Genomic DNA, 21119 nt, shown 5'->3' on the forward strand with positions numbered 1-21119 from the left:
ACTCCCACACTTTGTGCATGTTAGTAAATTCACCTCCGCCATGTGGAGGTTGTGTGTGCGATTGTAAGGGGTGATAGTACATGGGATTGGGGTATACGCCTTTTTCGATTTATTTGAATACAGCCATTCCACCAATCTGACATTATCTGTTTTGCTGAGTGTCATTTACATGTTGAGGGAGTCTCTTCCCGATGTCCTCTATCTCCAAATGGACAACTGCGCGAGGGAGAACAAGAATAGGTAATGATTTGCAACATTTTTTTATCACAAAAATTCATTTCAGTGTTCCATATTTTTAAAAGTTGTTTTTTTTCTTAGTATTTAACATCATTTGCTTATTTTTTAACAGGTATTTGTTAGCGTTCATGGCTTATCTAGTGGAAAAGGGTGTGTTTAGGAAAATCAAGGTTTCCTTCTTGATGGTGGGCCATACCCAGATTGTGGGCCATACCCACGAGGACATTGATCAGGTGTTCTCAAAGTACGAATAACAGTCGTATCATCTTATCTTTGGTTGTTTCTGCATTTAAAAGTGCCCTCCCTTTTATGTTGCGGGGTGGGGGGGGGGGGTTATATACAATAAAGTAATAAAAGCATGTGCATAAAAACACTCACTTTGAAAAAATGGTGTTCTAAATAAGTGATTAAAATTGCAAGATAATGCAATAGCAATATTGCGTTAAACAAACCCAAACAAACACACCAATGAAGCTGACATGTCCTAATGTTTTTTCGGTATATCAGATTCAGCCACTGGTTGTGTAAACATGCAGCAATAACCCTGGAAAAGCTGATGGAGGGATTTGAGAAATGTTATACTCCAACACCAGCAAGCATACGGACCTCGACGGTGTTCAACATCACCGAGTGGCTTATTCCACATCTTAACACCATCAAAAACCACTCCAAGCCACATAGATTTAAAATCGCAAAAGATGACAATGGCAGGGCTAGAATTTTTTGGCAAGAGAGGTTTACAGACAAAGTACGTGCCGTAAAGTTAGAGATGTTAACAAATGTTGTAACAGGTCGGGTACACAACCTTTTATGGATAGCATTATTTAACACGTGACAGTATTTATGTCAAACAGATTCTCCAATCCAGTGAATGAGTTGCAATGCATGGCGGTTTACAACGTGTTTACGATTCAACAAACGCACGTAGTTTTTGTCCGTTTTATTCACAATATTTTATTGCTTGCCGGAATGTTTGTACATCTTGATTTTCACTTTAGAAGGTAAAAAAGGAAATATTACGTACCATTAAATTTGTTCCATGCTCACATTAAAAAATACCGTTGTTTTAGTTGATCAATTGTTGCCTCAAAAAATGATCAGTAACAAGCGACTGACAAACATACGCATAAAAGTACAAACAGATTTTGGTAAGAAAAACCGCCAATTGTGTTTTGGTGACTTTATCATTGTATACTAGAAATAAATACAGGTAACTGTACATTTTTAACATTTATGAATAGCCACGGTAGTAGAAATGCACAAATATACAAACGCAGAAGCGCAAGCTATGCAGCATATAGTATTTTGTCTGTTAAGCATTCTGATGAACGTCACTGAAAAAAATATCAAAGCGCATTCTACTAAAGTTGTCCCAAATATGGGCTATCACGTGAAAAAATGGTACTCACTGCTTTTAATTCAATAGGACGTACCTCTCTTTTGAACATTGACAATGGGCATTTTAATAGGTTGATATCAGTCCTCATATGCAATAGATTTTAAATGTGAGCATAGAAATTGAAGTTCAGACATAATTGTCCATATTAATTTCATAAATTCTGAAAAATCATTCAAAATGAGTTTCCAAAGGACAATTCAAAATGGTATATATTTTCAATACGCTTTGTATACACTGAAACTTGTAGTGGCCCACAATGCCTTGCAACTCATTCACTTGATTGGTTAGTCGATAAAAGTAAACAGATGGCTAATTTAGTACGCAAATTTATGCCGACGTCACATAATATAGTGGTGTCGACCTGTGTAAGGTTGTTTGTCAATTCACTTTGTATGGTATATGGCAACACCCCCCCCCCCTCTCTTTCTCTCTCTCTCTCGCGCGCGCGCTCACACACACGCACGCAAACACACATATAACTGAGATAAAACATAAGTCATATGTAACTCGTATTCAAAAAACAAAATGTATATGTATCTTATTTTTAAGACTCTGAATGCTACTGGGGAGTATCTTCTGAAGACGCAGGTAGAGGAGCGACTTCACGGAGATAGTTTCTAACATCGAGAAGCTGGAGGGAGATGTCAGGGCAAGTTTTAAATATTTTGCTAAAGAGGGCGACAAAGAATGGTGGAGGTCATTTTTTGAAAACTACGAAATAGGTATTTATTTATTTGAGCTTAATTTTATAGGCACAATATTTTAGTTGATATTAATCATCTTCATTATTAATTATGATGATATCAGTCATTCTTGTTGTTTAAGTACATACTCACAAACTGTTACATGTATTTTTAGGCAATCACACAGAGTGGTTCATTGAAGAAATCCTCGACTCCAAAGCAGGTACTGTACGCTTCTTTTCTCTGTGTGTGTTTGTGTGTGAATAAACTTTAAAAAGTAAGGTATTTCTGTCTTTCAGAACCAAATTCTCAGGACAGTGCGAGCGTCTTTGATTTCGGCGATGACGAAGATGTGCCCTCCGGTAAATAATCATTATACACTTATACATGCACATTCAATAACAAAACTCCTACGTTACAGAATAGTAACTCATTTTAAATATTTCTATTTAGGTCATTATAGGAAATGCCTGCGGACCCAGAAAGTCGACACAAGAGATCCAGGTAGACGATTTTGTTCTGGTGGACATTCCAAAGTATGCAGGAGATTGGCCTCAAGTCTGCTGCATTCTGGCTATTGATTGTCAACATGTGACTGTGAGGTGGTACAATGGATCCAAGACGACTGCTTGGACTCCGTGTACTAGGCGTGTCAAGGGCGCCCGAGGGAAGACTGAGCCCTGGACTGAGACAGTCTCCAGATCTCAGATCTGGACATCGGGATTTTCTCTCACACCATCCGGATTGCTCCCAAAGAAAATCAGAGATGATTTGGACGTATATGAACAGTATTAACACGAGTAGATAATGAGGAGTGTTTCATCGGAGGCGGAAACTGTCCGCTCCGAAATGAATGTTTTATGTTCTTATTTTCATGGGAGTGTTCAAAAGGGGGCGGAAACGGTCCGCTCAGAAATGTATATTTAACTTGTCTTTATCATATTCTTTTGCGTAAACTGCCCCAAACCATTTTATTTCTTATTAAATAAATAAATATTGAATTCATTTCTTAAATAACTATTTTATCCTAATCCCCAAGCTTTGTGGTGTATAAATTAGGGGAGGGGGTTACATGTTCGTGGTTGCACAGTTTTCCTATTCCTAGCAGAAACTCAACACAGGTACATATATGCTTTAAAGTTAAATTATTCAGATTCATTAGGTGACAATCATATTTATAGAAGGATACATAAACGACCCGTATATATTATTAAACGTAGCTGAAGATCTAGTGATCTGTAGTCTGATTTGAAGTACGATTCTAAATGCTTTTGTCTCCTCTGAAATTTGGACTTGTTCTATTGTAAGTAATACGGGAAGATTTGTCCGAAATCGACTGCTTAACTTGAATGTAATAAACTCATATGAACAAAAACGTGACTCAAACCAAGCTATATATCTTGCTTATAATTCTACGATTGACGCTGAAATTTTGGTTGATCAATAGAAATGTCTTGCTAAAAGGTTGATATGCTGTAACTACTTTCTGGTGCCCCTTCTTGAACGATGAATTGCCTAAAATCTACACAAATTTTTGATAGTTATTCAAACACTAGTAAATGAAAACGACACTTTTCTTCTTTCACATATAGAATTTTTTAAAATACAATAACTAGTAAGTAGTGGAGGGAGAAAATGTACCCTTATGCTCTCATGTATTTTAATCGTTTTATAAAGTGATTGGTGGTGGGGCTAAAATAAAGGGAACTGGAAGTTAACCGTGAACACCAACTGAAAATTTGGTTATTTATATTGCATATGATCTTATTTTTGGTATAAATGGTATTCCAGATAAATATGTCAAAGAGTAAGTATATGCAAAAATAAGTGAAAATTCGGATATTCAATTTTTGTTAATCTACTGAGGGGCCACATGGCACAATATCCTTTGAACGCCCATATAAAGCCAGTGTTGCTCAGGTGAGCTATGTGGCCCATTGGGCCTCTTATTCTTGATATGGGTTTTCCGCCAGCGACAAGGAATGTACTTTTTTATGAGATGAAAAACAACGTGTAAAATGCCTGATTTTCCCACCTTTGTAAAAATTATCACTTGAATTTTCGATGCCAGTTGTTTAGGCAGGGGGTGAAAGGGCTCGGACATGATTTTCAAGCACATGTGTAACATTGATGTAAACATAACTCGTGCCTTTGTGGATGGGTGTGTTTTTAGCTACTAGATTGGTCAGGAACAATTGTTTTTTAAAAAGTTGTAAAGAGGGATTTTCCCAGAAGTTTGTTTTAAACTCGCTACCCGTGTCTAAAGTTGCGTAATTTTGTATAAGAATATATAGTAAAAATTAAGTTAACAGTGGTGTGCAACCTGAGAGGATCCATCTAAAATTGTGATATAAATTCCAGTTGCCGAAAACTTAATGAAAAATGTTATTATCAGTTCAATGATTTATAAATACCCGTAAGATTTTAACAACAAAATTATCCTGATTACACTACCAACGAAAATACCATTCCACGAACCACCTTTTTATAAATGATATATTTTATATATTTATATTTATTTAAGGATTTGGAGTATTTGCTACTCAAAGTTTCATGAAAGGAGAATTCCCGCTAGGGGACAGACTTACACCCGAGGAAGCGGAGCAAAGAAAAGAAAAGGGACGACATAATTACATGTTTTATTTTACTTGGAATGGAAAACATGTGTAAGTGTGTGGTTGAAATAGCAAGATACTTTGTGATAAACACTTAAAAATCTCTAAACGCAGCTATGTTAAGGCTGTCCACAATGACAAAGCACCCTATATTACATCGGATATTTACACTAAAATTAAATATAAATAACGAGAGAAAGGAGACACAACATACAGTGTCGTGTTAAGCACATGTTAGGCTTCTGAGGAAATCCCCTGAAAAACGTCACGTGACCATATTAATCACGTGATTCGTTATTAATAGGTTTCAATATGCCAATTGTAAATACCCTATTACAGTTGAAAGATGACATTAAACACGTCAAAGAAAAACAGTTTCAGAAAGAACGCAGGCGAATCTACCTGAAAATTGCTGGGGTCAGCTCACCAACTGAGCTGCATTTATGTATTATAGAAAACAATTGATATCCTCGTATGAGTGGGGGGGGGGGGGGGATTTCCGAATTAAATAGCAATTCTTTTGTATGTCCGCCAACTAGGCACCTGACCCCAACATTTTGTGAAATCCTTACCATTTAAGCCAACATATTAACATTTTCCCAACAAGATTCTACATCATCTTTCAACTGTAGTACTTATTTAAAACCAGTGTTTATAATTCTCTCCATTTTTATTTCAGATCCCAAACGCTCAAAGGACTCGGAAGCAGGGGCGACAACTCCCTTTGTTTACTTACTGAGGCGCGCAATTCAAATAGTCTAAATGTATTGATATACTGAATTAAACTCTAGAAATTCACACTGCTGTTTTCTTTCTTTGTTCCTCCTTCGATATTTTAAGAGTTTAAATTCTTTCAACTTCTTGGAAATTCTCTTTTATTCACAAATCTTTCAACAGAGATAAAAATACTGAAGGTTTATATGTCCACTATACTGTACACACCACGTCCATGTTCACATCAACATTTTAAAAAAAATACAAGAAGCATTATATCTATATTTTTATTTTGATCAAAATACATTTGAAATTTATAATAACAACTGGTTTCAATCAATTACACATGAAAAATATCTGCTCATCTGCAAATCACGCAACAACAACCCCCCCCCCCCCCCCCTTCAATAAAAAAAAATACAAAACTGGGACAAAGTCAATTCAATTATTAAATATTATCAAAATATAATAAATTTCGAATTTTCTATAGGTATATAATCAGAATATTTATTCAAAAAAAAAATTCACGATATTATAATATATTTTTAAATTAAATAAATAAATATGTTATTGGCTATTTTCTTACAAAAATTTCCCAAAAAATATTAAAAATTAATACAATTATATTTTTCATTTTAAGAAAAACTTTTTGGTGCAGAACTTTAATGCAATGGAGGTATATATATGCAATTGACGTTTTCAAGGGCAACAGTGAAAAATGACAAAATGAACAATCATGGTGAGAAATAGTCATGTGCAAGTTTTTTAATATCATGTAAATTTGACAGTATCTATGTTTTGAACCAAACAGACCTTTTAATGCAATCATGAACTATTGTAATTTTGCAAAAGTGATTATTGCACGATCCACCAAGGACAAAAATTTGTTGACTTGGTGGGAAAATCATGAAAAAAATGATGCTGATGCCGGTGAAATATCAATTAATCGAAATTGCAGGAATTCAAATGATGTGCGATACAATATGTACCATCAAATTATGCACAGGTTTCCAAAAATGTATGTTCCCCTCTCTGTGTTTAAAAAACGTCTACCAAGAATTCAAAACTATGTAACTGATGCAAAATACTACAAAAAGAACAACAGGAATGGAGAACGCAAACAATTTGTTGAATTGTTTTCTCTACAAAACTAGGCAAAACTATCAAAAACTGCAAAACAAGGCCACAGTATAACTGACTGTCGAGCATGTACATATGACTTGCACAGCATGTCATCATTACATTTGTCTTATTCAAGAGAACTAAAAGATGCAATAAACAATTGCCAAGATATGACCGAGAGTTTTTTAAACTCAACTGGTACAAAAACAATGACAGGTGCAATCAACATTGTCAAAGCAATGGTGAACACTATGAAACCCATATTTGAGAAAAAAACAGGGCAAAACTTTACAGATGCCATATCCAAAAGTTTAAATTTGACACCAAAACTGACAAGCGAAGAAAAAAGAAAACAAAACAAAGAAAAGTTACAAAATTCCCATGAGAAATTAAAAACAACTTTGTCTCAAGATGATTATGATGTCAATTACTTTTTATCGTCTGGGAAATCATACAGCCAACATGAGAGAGACAGACTGGCTGCTGGATTTACTTCAAAGGAAGAGAGTGCAGCTGCACATAAGAAAAATCGAAATGTGAAAAACAAGAAACATCATGGCCCTTTACAATCATACCACATTAATCAAGAAGCTCTAGAAAATGAATTGGAAAACATGCCATCAAACCGTCCAATAAATTGGACACGACTTGCCAAACAAATAAATGTTGTAACAAAAAAAGAAAACACAATTCCATTAAATGGTGGTCAGGTCTTGAAACAGTTTGCAATTTCAAAAGGCATAAATCTTAAAAAAATTTCTACAAACGGAACTGAACAGTTGCGGCGCGTGAGGAGATCCAAAAAGAAAATTGGATACAGATTGTCTATCCCTTCTATGAGATCTGCGAAAGTCTTTAAAAGAATTATAAAAAGAAACATTCAGAGCAAAAAATTTGACATCGGCGAGGAAGTTGCTCCTAAATTTTACAAGACAAATTTCATCAACTCAGATGGCGATCTTCAGGAAAAAACTGAAAAAATATATGGCAGAAAAATACCCCTCAAGACCATAATCAGCAATGAAGTCAACAGACTGGAAAAGGGTGGAGTTGTTAGACACTCAGATTATGAAAAAAGGACACAAGAACAGTTCAAACACTTTTGCACTAAAATTTTGGAACCAGAACTTGCTGAGCACCACAATGGAAAAGACACAATTCAACAGAAAGAAAAGGAATGGAAACTCAAAATGTGGCATGACCACTCTGATATTCTAAATCACTCATACGTCAGCTTCATGACATGCTTCCTATACGACCCCATCAACTTTTTGACAGATGAGGAATATGCTGAAAGATTTCCTGAGAAGAAAAAGATTGATGTGCAGTCGTTTGTGGAAAGACCCCAACTCTACATATTTGGATTATCTGGTAAGATAAAGAACAAACATGAATAAATAACTTTTTAACATAAAAATGATAGTAACTATATCTACACTGAAGAAGGCTGGATGGTCATGGCTATTTTTAGAAAGCATGTGAACTGAAGAGCTCTGAATATAATCAAAACTGAAACACAAGAGGCCCATGGGGCCACATCGCTCACCTGAGCAACAATGGGCGTTCAAAAGATATTGTGCCATATGGTCCCTCGGTAGAATAACAAAAATAAATATTGTCAAGTATTCGAATTTTACACTTATTTTTGCATACACGTAATCTTTGACATTGTACCTTCATGAAATACTATTTTTACCAGAATAAGAAAATCCTTCGCAAGATATAAAACTAAACATTTGGTAGGGGTATACTGGTAAGTTGTTAACTTCCTATTCCCTATATTTTTGTTCTACCCCCCCCCCCCACACACACACACTTTGTAAAGCGATCAAAATATATGAGAGCATATAGGTACATTTTTTTCATCAACTACATACTAGTTATTGTATTTTTAAAAAAATATAATAGTTATTGTATTTTATTTTTAAAATCCTACATGTGTAGATGTGAAGAAGAAAATTGTACCTCAATGTGCTCAATTCCTCAAATTAAAAACATTCATAAATTCAATTTGTCTTCTCCATTGTAATTAAATTACTGTTATTTACCTTGCGTACAAACCAGGATAATTTTCCGCTGTGATATTTTCTTAGGAATAGCGATAGTTACTTTATCCCCGCAACAGAAATGTGTCAGAACTATGGAAACTGTTTTAAATATGTCGTTTTTATTTACTCGTGTCTGAAAAATTATCAAAACTGATGTAGATTTCACATTATTTATTGTATAAAGAGGGGGCCCCAGAGAGTAGGTATACACAGAATATCATTCTTTTATTTTGTTTGTACAAGTATTTAACATACTCTAATTCATATAGAATTTCTAATGTTCAACCAAAATTTCAGCGTCAATCGTAGAATTATAAGCAAGATACAGAGCTCACAGTTCGCCTAGGTTTGAGTCATATTTTGTTCACATGAGTTTATTACATTCAGCTTAAGATTTTTAACTTGGTATTTCCTATTCAGCATTTAAAATGAAAAAAAAGAATGGCCTAAGATTTTAAATTCTTTTATTCACTCAAGACAAGTTCACTGGTATTTGAGGCTCAAAATGAGTTTATACAAATGTACACAAACACAGTCAAAGATCACGTGTACAGTAGGAGTAATAATGACGAAAGAAGGTTAAGTTTACAATAAGTTGTTAAAGTTGGTTTCTGGAAGAACAGACTTTGAAAATTTTCTTAATAAATATTGACAATTGTTTTACTTTTTTAATCTTTTGTTTTTAAGATCTGTGTACAAACATAGAATTGTGAGCAAATCTCTGTATCTTGCTTATAATTCGAAGCTTAACACTCAAATATGGTTAGTAAATAGAATTCGTAAACAATTAAACACAAGAAACATGCACTATAACAAATAAAGAACACAATTCATTTTTTCGAAATGAATCATATATATACATGTATATACCTACATATTTCCATTAGCGATATCAAACTCTATTTAAACTGAATAAACTAGAGAAAATGCCGAACATCTCAACAAAACCTATTGCATTAATCTACCATTACGCAAAAACCGATAGAATGAATTGTATTTCAGTACTCTTTTGATACATCAGATTTTGCTTAATTTGCGCAGGTAAACAGTTAACTGTTTGATTTACCGAAGTCTCTGTTTGATTTGATACGTAAAAATCACGAAATACAGACGATAGTTCCCAGGTTACAAAGCATAAATAATGAAAACGAAACGAAAATCAGAACAAGCTAACACCAACGTCATGTGTAAACTGTCAACGCATTGAAATATTTAGCCTCAATTTACTTCACAAAATCGGCACCAATATATTTTGCATGTTTTAAAAATTTCCCTTCATACGCGAACTGTTGCATAACAAGCAAATTCATCATAGTCAGATCGACCCTTTTTCGTATAATGTCATGGCTGCTTTAAACAAAGAACCTCGTTTTAGAAGTATGAGTACGAGTATTGGTAAAATGGGTATGCAAACCCGGGCCGTGTCAAAATAAAAGCCGGGCAGATCGGCAATCGTCAATTCCAAATACGCACTATTTTGCAGCAATATTTACAGCGAATACAAATATACTGGTTTATCAAATATCCTGAAATTTTAATGAGATTGGCAGATTAATAACTGCCAATCTTTTGTTTTGCCCAGGCCAAGACTTGCCTACCCATTTTACCGGATGCCGAACTCGAAGCTGAAACACGCCTTTCCTTTATTATTATTTTCGTAATAACTCAGATTTGAAACAGAATTAGCACTTAATTTTTGCAATTTATATTTTCCTTCCCATAAGGATAATTTATGCTCAACTACGTTGAATTGGAGTCCGTAGTTCGTGAGAAGAAGATTTTTAAAAATGCACCCCCCTTTTTCTACAGTTTCAAGGTTTTCTCCGCTTTGAATACAGATCGGACTTTTATTTCTGCAATTTAAATTCCCCCTTCCATAAGGATGCTTTGTGCCAAATTTGGTTGAAATTGGATAAGCGGTTTTAGAGAAGAAGTTCAAAATGTAAAAAGTTTACAGACGGACGGACGGACGGACGGACGGACGGACAGACAGACGGACAGACGGACGACGGACAAAAGGTGATCAGAAAAGCTCACTTGAGCTTTCAGCTCAGGTGAGCTAAAAAACTTTAGGGAATTTTCTTTTCAAAATAATAGTTTGTAGCCTAAAGGGTGATACAAAATATTTAGGGCTTTTTGTGACCAGCCAGCCTCTTTCTGATTAAAAAAACCTATTTATCATGCATGAAAATATTTTTTTTAAATTTAAATAGTTCCAAAATTTCCTTTCACCAGGAAAAAAAAAATTAAATATATGACACAAAAAATAATGCTTGCCTGAGCTACAAAATACATCAAATAAAAATTGCAAATGTTGATAAAAAAAAATTCACACAGGAAAAAATATACCTGTACACGCATCATTAATAAAGCTTGTCTGAGCAAAACTTTCTGTAGATTGATCGATCGATCGAGAGAGAGAGAGAGAGAGAGAGAGAGTGTTCACATATGAAATGCTATGAGACCATAACTATAGCAATATCTTTTTAATGATTACAGGAAGCAGCGACAAAGAACAGCTGACATACACGGAAACAAGACTGGAGGACCTTGCAAATGTAACAAAGGAGGTGGAAAACATCAAACCCATTCTTAGAGTGTTTACTGGGGATAATCCAGCTCGCCAGTTCGAGAGCGGTCAGCAAAGAGGAGGAAAATTCAGCTGCGTATGTGGTGTACCAGGAAGCGAGCACAGTAATTTTATGAAATGCTACTTCACTGAGCCTCTGACCCTCGAAGAAAGAAGAAAGCATGTTGTTTCAGGGCAAGCATGGCAAAGCATGGCAAGTGGAGTAGCCAACCCATTCCAGGGCCTGAGGAAAGAACACATAATTGAAGAGTTAGAAAGCAGAGGTATATGGTTGCATGATGAGAAAAAACCAATAGTGCAAGACAAACTGACAGAAATTCTCCATGGGATTGTTCGACCACCTGCACTTTGCTGTCTCCATCCTCTAAAGTCAACATCAGAGCTCAACATCAAGTACTATGAGATACTCGCCTGCGAACCTCTCCATGACCTGACAAATGTTATACAAAACCTTATTCAAGAATTGCCCCATCACGTCGGAGAAAACAACAAGCAGGACTTCCTATCTTTTAGTGATACCACAATTGGAAATAAAAATCAAATAAAGGGGTCCGATGCACGACTCTATGTCGTAAAGTTGGCAAAATTTTCGATACAGAAATATGAAAAAGGCAAAATTACAGAATCGATTCCAAATCTGGTGAATTCTCTAGTTGATATAGTTACCATCTGTTACTCTGATTATGACACTCGCTCTCCCAAACAACTTCTTCGGCTTTACAACCAATGTTTTGTATTTGGACTTCTTTGCAAGTCAGTGATAGGGAATCCACAGAAGTATTATTTGGTGATGATAATAAAATATCAAAATACTCCTCAAATCACATATATACTGAAAAAGGTCGAATTTTTTTTTTATTTCTAATTCTAGATTCTCATGTTAAAAAATGCCGGAGACAACTCTTTCAGACCAGTGAAAGAGAAAATGATGAACAGAGGAACTGCACAAAAAATGAGGGTAAGTTTTATTTACTAATCAAACTCTACAGAAAAAAATACCTTTTAACAATTGTCTGCATTTCTACATGCACATGATGTAATGTTGACAGCCATTTTTTCTTTCATTCTTAGCCAAGCGGTACATGACAGATGACCTGGTGCAAATGCTGCTGGGAAAATGTACAGAGGTTGAGGAGTTCCTGAAATACAGACGTTTGTTAGCAAATGATAGGTCTTTTTACCAACAATATGAAACATCATTAGCCAAAATACAAACAAGAATTAGTAGACTACACAGAGAACTGTCAAATTCTAAGAATGAAAAAAATGAAAAGTTCATTATGTATGCAGAATTACTACTACAGCATTGGAGGATTTATTTCTGAAGCTAAATCTCAGTTGTACTATATATATACCAAAATATATCCCAGGTATAAATGAACCTATTGTGTTCAAACTGTACTTTTATGGTAAAATTGATAATTAATACATTTTAAATTGTAAGAAATAAATGTATTTTCCTATTTGAAATTTCAATAGTTGTTTAATTGTATTTTATTAAGTTGGTGTGCTTGGCAAAGACTGCACATGTATTCGAGACCATTTCTACATTATTTAATTTTAGTACCTTGCAAACTTTACTTTCCTTACCTAGGTCATATGGGTATAGTCCACTAATGCATTTCAATATTTTACCAAATTTATTTTGTTCATATTCTTATGAAAAAGCTCAATTATGTCCGATTTTATAAAAATTTCGTCGTAAAAATCATGAATTTTTCTTTAGTTACAAAAAAGAATTGTTTTCAAACACCATGAAAAAGGTAAAATAGAAAAGTAAAGGAATTTCCCTATCCATCAAGGTATTACATGTAGGTATTGGTTTATAAATGATTAAGTTATATGACTCTATAATGTGAGGCCCTCAATTCAGTTTTTGCTCCATGTCAAAAGCAGCCATTGAGAGAGAGAGAGAGAGAGAGAGAGAGAGGGAGAGAGAGATTAAGAGACACAGAGAGAATTAGAGAGAGGGGGAAAGATACAGAAAGAGAGAACAGATAGGCAACAATATCTACATCTTCATGCACAACACATATATACAGCCTAAAGAACAACACCCCCCCCCCCCCCACCCCACCAACATTCAATATCAACCCCCACCCCAACATATTGATATATTTTTTCAATAGTATGAGCTAATAAATACTAGTAAATATCTACTTTAAATGATTACTGATAATTTCATTATATTTTGATTAGGATAAGAAAGATATGTTTTGTGGATCAAGTACTAACCAACATGGTAGGCTTCTACATGTTAAAGAGTGCATACCTACATCTTCGGTACATAGTCATGTCACATGCATGACAAATTAATTTACTCAAATTTAATGCAAATCTATCATCATAAATATAGAACTGGAACCTACCGGACACTAATACAATTCCCTTACAATGCAAACTAATCTTAGATAGCTGGACACTGCTACAATGAAGTATTTTTCCTCACCGGAAACTTTCTGCTTTTCTACTTTCACTTTTGCTCACTTGAAATGATCGCACTAAAAACCCGAAGTGATATTTGGTCTCAAAATTTATAAAAATGTCTTCTAAACTCATATATAATTAGAAACACAAATACATTTTCATTTTTTTTAATGTAAAAACTCAAAATAAATTACACTCAAGTTAAAATCACAATTTCTTTAATTTAAATTGGTTTTTTTGAAAATCCGGGGGGGGGGGGGTTGTGATGGATATTATCTAAGAAGATGTGTTGTTAAAATGATTAAACTTGTTGGAAATTTAGTTTATTCACATAAATTAGAAGATGTACAAAAGAAAAATGCACGTTTATCATATTAATTGCAAATAAACAAGAAATATGCCTTACCAGTATGGAGCTCAATATGGGTATAGTCCACTAATCATTTTCCATAGGCGGTAATGATAATTAACATTAGGGTTCATAGCTCCGGCCCTAATTTTCGTTCAGCAACGAGGGACCTCTTGAATGAAAGCTCAGCAAATTGTCTCTTTCCTGTTAAAATTTCGTGGTTCAGTTTCATTTTCCAGCAAAATGCTTCAGTATTGAAAAACTCAGAGTATTGAAAATGAAAGTAAAAGAAGGGAATTTCTCAGTTTTGGAAAGGGTGTACATCAAACAGTTTCAATTCTTTTCTTCAAATGATAATTCAATTTTGACACTTGTTTTTAAAATTGCAAATCCTCTTTTCTGACATGTGTCAAGCATTCTGATTTAAAATGTCCCAAAAATGTATATACACTCTGAAAGTATAGGGACTATTTTGCTTAAAGGCACTACTTTGTTGTCCTACCGATTCTAAAAATAGTTAGAGGAATATACCCATATATGTTGCTATTAGATATACAAATTCAACTTAGTGAAATCTAAATATATCTGAAAAATCTTTTGATGATCACTGAAAGCTAATACATGCATTGATCAAAAATTTAGCATTAATCGAGCAAAGGCAGCTTTAAACCAGCAAAGGCAGCTTTAAACCATAGCATGTCATTGTAAATAAAATTAATATAAAGCATTCTGACCTACATTGAACTACTTGACAGTACTAGTTCATATTTGTATCATTTTACAGTTCCCAATACTGTACAGCATAGTTGCTTCAAAAAGACAAGTGAGCCGTAACATTTCCAAGGCATGTAACAACCAATTATCCCTGATTTTATCCATGTCATGTGTGCACTTGACAGTGATGGAGGAATTTCGGATTGTGTTGGATATTTCGATCCCGACTTTATAAACAGCAAAAAAGAATGTCACAAGATGGCTGTTCCTCAAATTCTAAAATTATTCAATCTTTTAAAATGTATCCAATAATTTTTAGCATGTAAACATCTCAAGGTACGGAACTGTACATTAACAGTTTTTATAGAGGTACATACAATTTTTTGTACTTGTAGTGAAATGCAACCTAGAAACTCATTAACTTTTCCTTACAAAACAATTCCTTAAACTTTCAACCAATTTTGGCTCTGGAATATTGCTTAGTATCATGTTGCAAAGATCAGGAAAAAAATACAAAAAAAAAAACATACAAAAATTAAAATAAATGGTAAATACATGCAAGTTGTGTCTGACCTTAAAACAAAGATAGGCAATGTATTACATGTCAGGGTTTGACACTCGTCAAAATCTGTACTCGCCATTGGGCAACCAAGAAACAGATCTCTGGTTGCCCAAACAAATTTCAGCTTGCCCTAAATATTTTTTGCACAAAATCAAAGAAAAATGTGTTTTGTAATACTAAGTCTGTTTCATTCTCTCTCCTCTCTCTCTCCTGACAATACTTTTTTTTTTATGGTAAGAAAGTTTCCTGTCTTCACTAATATCTGCAATGCTATGTGGACTTTGTAAAAATTTCTACTTGCTTTATAATTAATTTATATTGGTCATTTTTGGTACTAAGTGGCTTTGTCAAGGATGAGAAGTGTGCACATGATGTGAGATTTTTTAAATTTTCATATTCTTGTGTTTATACCATTACTGGAGTCTAGTTCGAAACCGAGCATTCAAATTAGATTGGTTTCCTCCGAGACATATATACATGCAAGTTAAAACCGAGTGGCCTGATCGTACACATCGGCTTAAAACTGAAAAATTGCCACACATCATAATATGACTTTTGTTCACAATTTATAACAGAAGACAAGTTTTGTACTCAAGAAATACTTAAATATTTTGAATTTATCTCATCGTGTATGATCGTATAGCTCTAGAAAAAAGCACATTCCATGTGACATGGCCAAAAAGCGGATACACGTGTGACCAGGCTGAACGTTAAAAATTGTGTTGTTTACATCAATAAAATAAAAGTCAAGCAATAAAAACAGCTGCAGAATGTTACAATCTTTCTGAACATACCATAAAATCTGTCTCAGGTGCATGTTCTTCTTCTACGACTTGTTTTTTCTCCATATTTCTCCTCCTTCCACCGCGACACTCGCACCTGCAGTCTGAACTATCACCACGAGATGTCAAGAGCTGCGAAGACACCGATTGACCTCTGCGCATGCGCATATTTAAGTAGCAAATTACGAAAGTAAGAAAATTATGCGTTAATAGATTCATTTATATAGTTTAAATGGTTTACTACGGATGAAATGTTAAATAACGTTATTAAAATATTAATCTTTTGATAATATAACAATATTTTAATGAAAAGTGCTGGAGCAGAAGTACACCATTATGACGTCACGAACGACGACAAACTTTTCGCGGAATTTTTGAAGGCTCAAATGTCTATGGGAAGCCTTAACACAGCTGCGTAGGTTCAAATGTGACCTTTAAATCACCTCTTAGTAATATCGGTCATACTAGCTAGTATTATTGACAACTTCTACATTTATTAAAGTACAAGTAAGCGTTGTTACCATTTTTAATCAAAGTACATGTACTAGGAGTACTGAAAGACGGGGTCTCGAAAGTTTGAATTTGTAATTGTACACGTTTTCCTCGAATATGTTCCAAAAATTATGAGTTTGAATTAGTTGTTTCAATCTAATATGTTATAATTCGCTTTTTGCAATAGCCTGATACTTTGTCTAAATTTCACTAAATCCCGGCCGGGACTGTTCTTCATAATTGTAGAAAATTGACACAACGGTATTTTATGTAAAAAAAAAAGACTTCAAGAACAAATTTTAAAAACTACAACTAACCGGAAAAATCAAAACAACTATATTTAGGTAGATAATTAAAATCATTAGATTTATTTATTTTGTGATCCAAGGGATCCAAAAGTCGGATGGTATCTGTTATACAAGATTTATGAAAACTCCGAAAACTCTCAAACTGCTGAATTACCGAGGAAAGTTAATATTTGTATACCGATAACAAACACATACATCTGACGTTAGAAATATTTCTTTTTACCATAAGATTATTCCAAGAACTATAACAATAAAAAAATCGTTGCGGTAGCCATTTTGATTTTTTAGACCGACTTATCTATCACGATTTTCTTGCAGCGATTCATATGAAATTAATACGTAAAAATAAATTCGTTCGCCATTTTACTACTCTTTTGTGTAAACCCGTGCACCATCAACGCGAATTACGATAAAACCGTTTCTGAAATTTCATTAAAAACCATACTCCGAATTCAGTCATCTGCTTTTCAAATCGATAAAAATAGAAGTGAATGAATCACTTCATTTTTTGGGGTAGACCTTTTCTGATTGGCTGTTATATATGTCGTTAAAAATAAATCAACAGAATAATAAAGTAATTAACTGATAAATGTACATAGATAAGTCAGTTAAAGGACTGGTTAGAAAAAAATAAGGAAAATGTCCTGATCAGTTACTCAGTGCTAATGAAGGAGAGTTGGTTTCATGTCTCGGAAAAAATATTCACATGGCGGTAATATGTTTTACTGATAATTGATAAAGCAATAGATATTGTATGATAATTGTAAATTGTTAATTTAAGCTATTAAGAATTATTTGATTTTAAAATTTTTAATATATGCAAAGTTAACGCTTTTAACAGCAAAATTAACAAATGTCGTAGGACATTGTCATTTCAGGGATCTGTGTCCTTTCAATACACTCTCGTCTATTAAGCGCACTTTTTCATGTGTGTCTTGGTAAAAATGAACTTAATTTCGAAAGCGATTTAATTTCAATTTTTTCGAAGAGATAAGGTAAAGGATATGTAAATCAGATTTTAAAACTACGATAAAAACTTTTAGTTTTTATCTTCTTAAACCTAGATAAGTCCTATTTATTTACATGCACTACCACACGGTAAATTAAAAAATTAAAACAAACCAACCATGCATTATCTCGAAATTAATAGGTCTAATATTGGTGCGAGATATTTTCCGATGGGAGAAAGATCAGCTGAGTTTCTGGTGAGAGACATTAAGATATTGATAAAGAATTCTTTTAAAATCATGAATATGACTGGTTTTGTCCGTTATAAAGTATAGAAAAAACTGTTAACTTAATGTGTCTCATAACATTAAAAAAAATTACATGATAATATATTCCAAGTAAGCCGGACAATATGAACATTAACATTTCACTTTGTTCTGTAATCGATAAGATTGTAATATTATTTGATCTGTTTGTCACCCAAAATGTATACTTTATACAGATTCTGCTTACAATGCATTGTTCAAAGTTTAAATTCAGTTTAATTAACTAAAGAGTCTATGAACGAGAAGGCAAATCCAGACTAGTTTTTATTTTCTATCTACAAATTTCCTTTAGAGACGAACAGCAGTCATACCACAATTGGACTGGAAGCCAATGATATTTAAGACATCTGTGTATAACCCGTCAAGATTTTAACCTCGGCTCGCGCATGATGTTCGGTATTTTTCAGGTGATTGATTGTTAAAATGAAATTCACAACTTTTCAAAAATGGCACATTGCGTTAAAATTCAAAACTTTTCAAAAATGGCACATTCCGTTTGGGGACTTTACTTTCGATTCAACCTTCAACCTTGAAACGTTTCTGCACTATTTTCTTACGCGTAGACTCAATTCATGCGTTGTACGCGTGCCTTCCGGTTTGGAGACTTCGGCTGACAGGAAACTAATACACGGGGTCACGTGATCTATCTCATTGAACTTTTTTCCCTACTGACTAGTGTACATGTATAGCTACTCGTAAGATGAAAAGGAAATATTTCTGCAAGCCGCGGTGTTTTGATGGGATTACTAAGTACTGATTGTCTCTTATCTACAAATCTTGAAAAGATTATATATTTTTAATTACCCTTTTAAAGTATAATCACGATGTTCATTTGAATAGGTTTTTTTTCCTACAAAAAAAACTCTGCTTAAAACTGGCACCCCTTCCTTTCAAATCCTGGTCCGTCCTTGCCTTAAACAAATAGTCATTAATGTCATGTTTATGATGTACATCTGAGGCTTCCTCAGTAGGGCAAGTGTTCGAGAGCGCCTGCATATATTTGCGATAGATTTAGTGCACCTGCCTATCTGAACAAGGTTCCTCTCTTATCTCCCCCCCCCCCCAAAAAAAAAATCATACACCCTGATTCTCTTGTAGACTGGCCATATTTCAGATGAATGCCTGTCATGCTCTACTGACGATCTGTGTGTGACGCTCTCCAGTAAGAAAGTCCATTGCATTCGAGGTAGGCTAGCTAATTGTCCATCCATACATTAACAGCTGTTTTAGTACATTTATGTCAAATTCAATAATAGAGATTTAAGTCAGAGAACTTGGTAATTGTATCATTTGATCATTTTTATACAGTTCATTGTAGACAGGGGATGTGTGTTTTTTGAACTCTGTAACTAGAATTTTATTTGTTCCATTCAGCACAGATACGTTTATTTCACTCCTTATAAGGTCAACCTCTATTTTGTGAGGAAAATTCCTAGTCAGGTTCTTCTGAGATTTCAACTCCGGGTTGACCTTCGGTACAATGTGCATGTTGCACCATCACATGTTAGAAACCTACCGGTGTATAGTTTACTAAGTCGCATCCACCGGAAATGCCATATCACGTTTATGGCTTTAAAGGGGAGATAATTGAGAATTATTGAAAATTTGTTGGTATTTTTCAAAAATCTTCTTCTCAAAAACTATTCGGCCTGAAAAGCTTAAACTTGTATGGAGGCATCATCAGGTAGTGTAGATTCAAGTTTGTTCAAATCGTGGTCCCCGGGGGTAGGGAGGGGCCACAAGAGGGGGATCAAGTTTTACTTAGGAATATATAGAGAAAATCTTTAAAAATCTTCTTCTCAAAAACTATTAGGCCAGGAAAGCTCAAATTAAAATGGAAGCATCCTCAGGTAGTGTAGATTCAAGTTTGTTCAAATCAGGGTCCCTGTAGATAGTATGGGGCCACAATAGGGGGATCAATTTTTACATAGGAATATATAGAGAAAATCTTAAAAAATCTTCTTCTCAAATACTTTTAGGCCAGAAAAGCTCAAATTAAAATGGAAGCATCCTCAGGTAGTGTAGATTCATGTTTGTTCAAATCATAGTCCCTGGGGTAGGGTGAGGCCACAATGTGGGGATCATGTTTTACATAGGAATATATAGAGAAAATCTTTAAAAATCTTCTTCTCAAAAACTATTAGGCCAGGAAAGCTCAAATTTGAGTGGAAGCATCCTCAGGTAGTGTAGATTCAAGTTTGTTCAAATCATGGTCCCCGGGGGTAGGGTGGGGCTTCAATAGGGGGAACAAGTTTTACATAGGAATATATAGAGAAAATCTTTAAAAATCTTCTTCTCAAAAACTATTAGGCCAGAAAAGCTTAAATTAAAATGGAATCATCCTCAGGTAGTGTAGATTCAAGTTTGTTTAAATCGTAGTCCCTGGGATAGGGTGGGGCCACAATTGGGGGATAAATTCTTAAACAGGAATATATAGAGAAATCTATATCTTTAAAAAATCTTTAAAAATCTTCTCAAAACTATTAGGCCAGGAAAGCCAAAATTTGAGTGGAAGCATCCCCAGATCGAATAGATTCAGGTTTGTTAAAATAATAATCCAGGGGTAGGGTGAGGCCACAATGTGGGTGAATTTTTACATAGGAATAGATTGAGAATATCTTTGAAAATCTTCTTTTTAAGGACTATTTGGCCAGAAAAGCTTAAACTTTCGTAGAGGCATCTTCGGGTAGTGTAAATTCAAGTTTGCAAAATCACAGTCCCCAGTGGTAGGGCGGGGCCGTGATGGTGGTTTGAATTTTTACATAGGATTATGGAGAGAAAATCTTTAAACATATTCTGGGAA

The sequence above is a fragment of the Magallana gigas genome, chromosome 1 (genome assembly GCF_963853765.1).
Source record: "Magallana gigas chromosome 1, xbMagGiga1.1, whole genome shotgun sequence".
Classification (NCBI taxonomy): domain Eukaryota; kingdom Metazoa; phylum Mollusca; class Bivalvia; order Ostreida; family Ostreidae; genus Magallana; species Magallana gigas.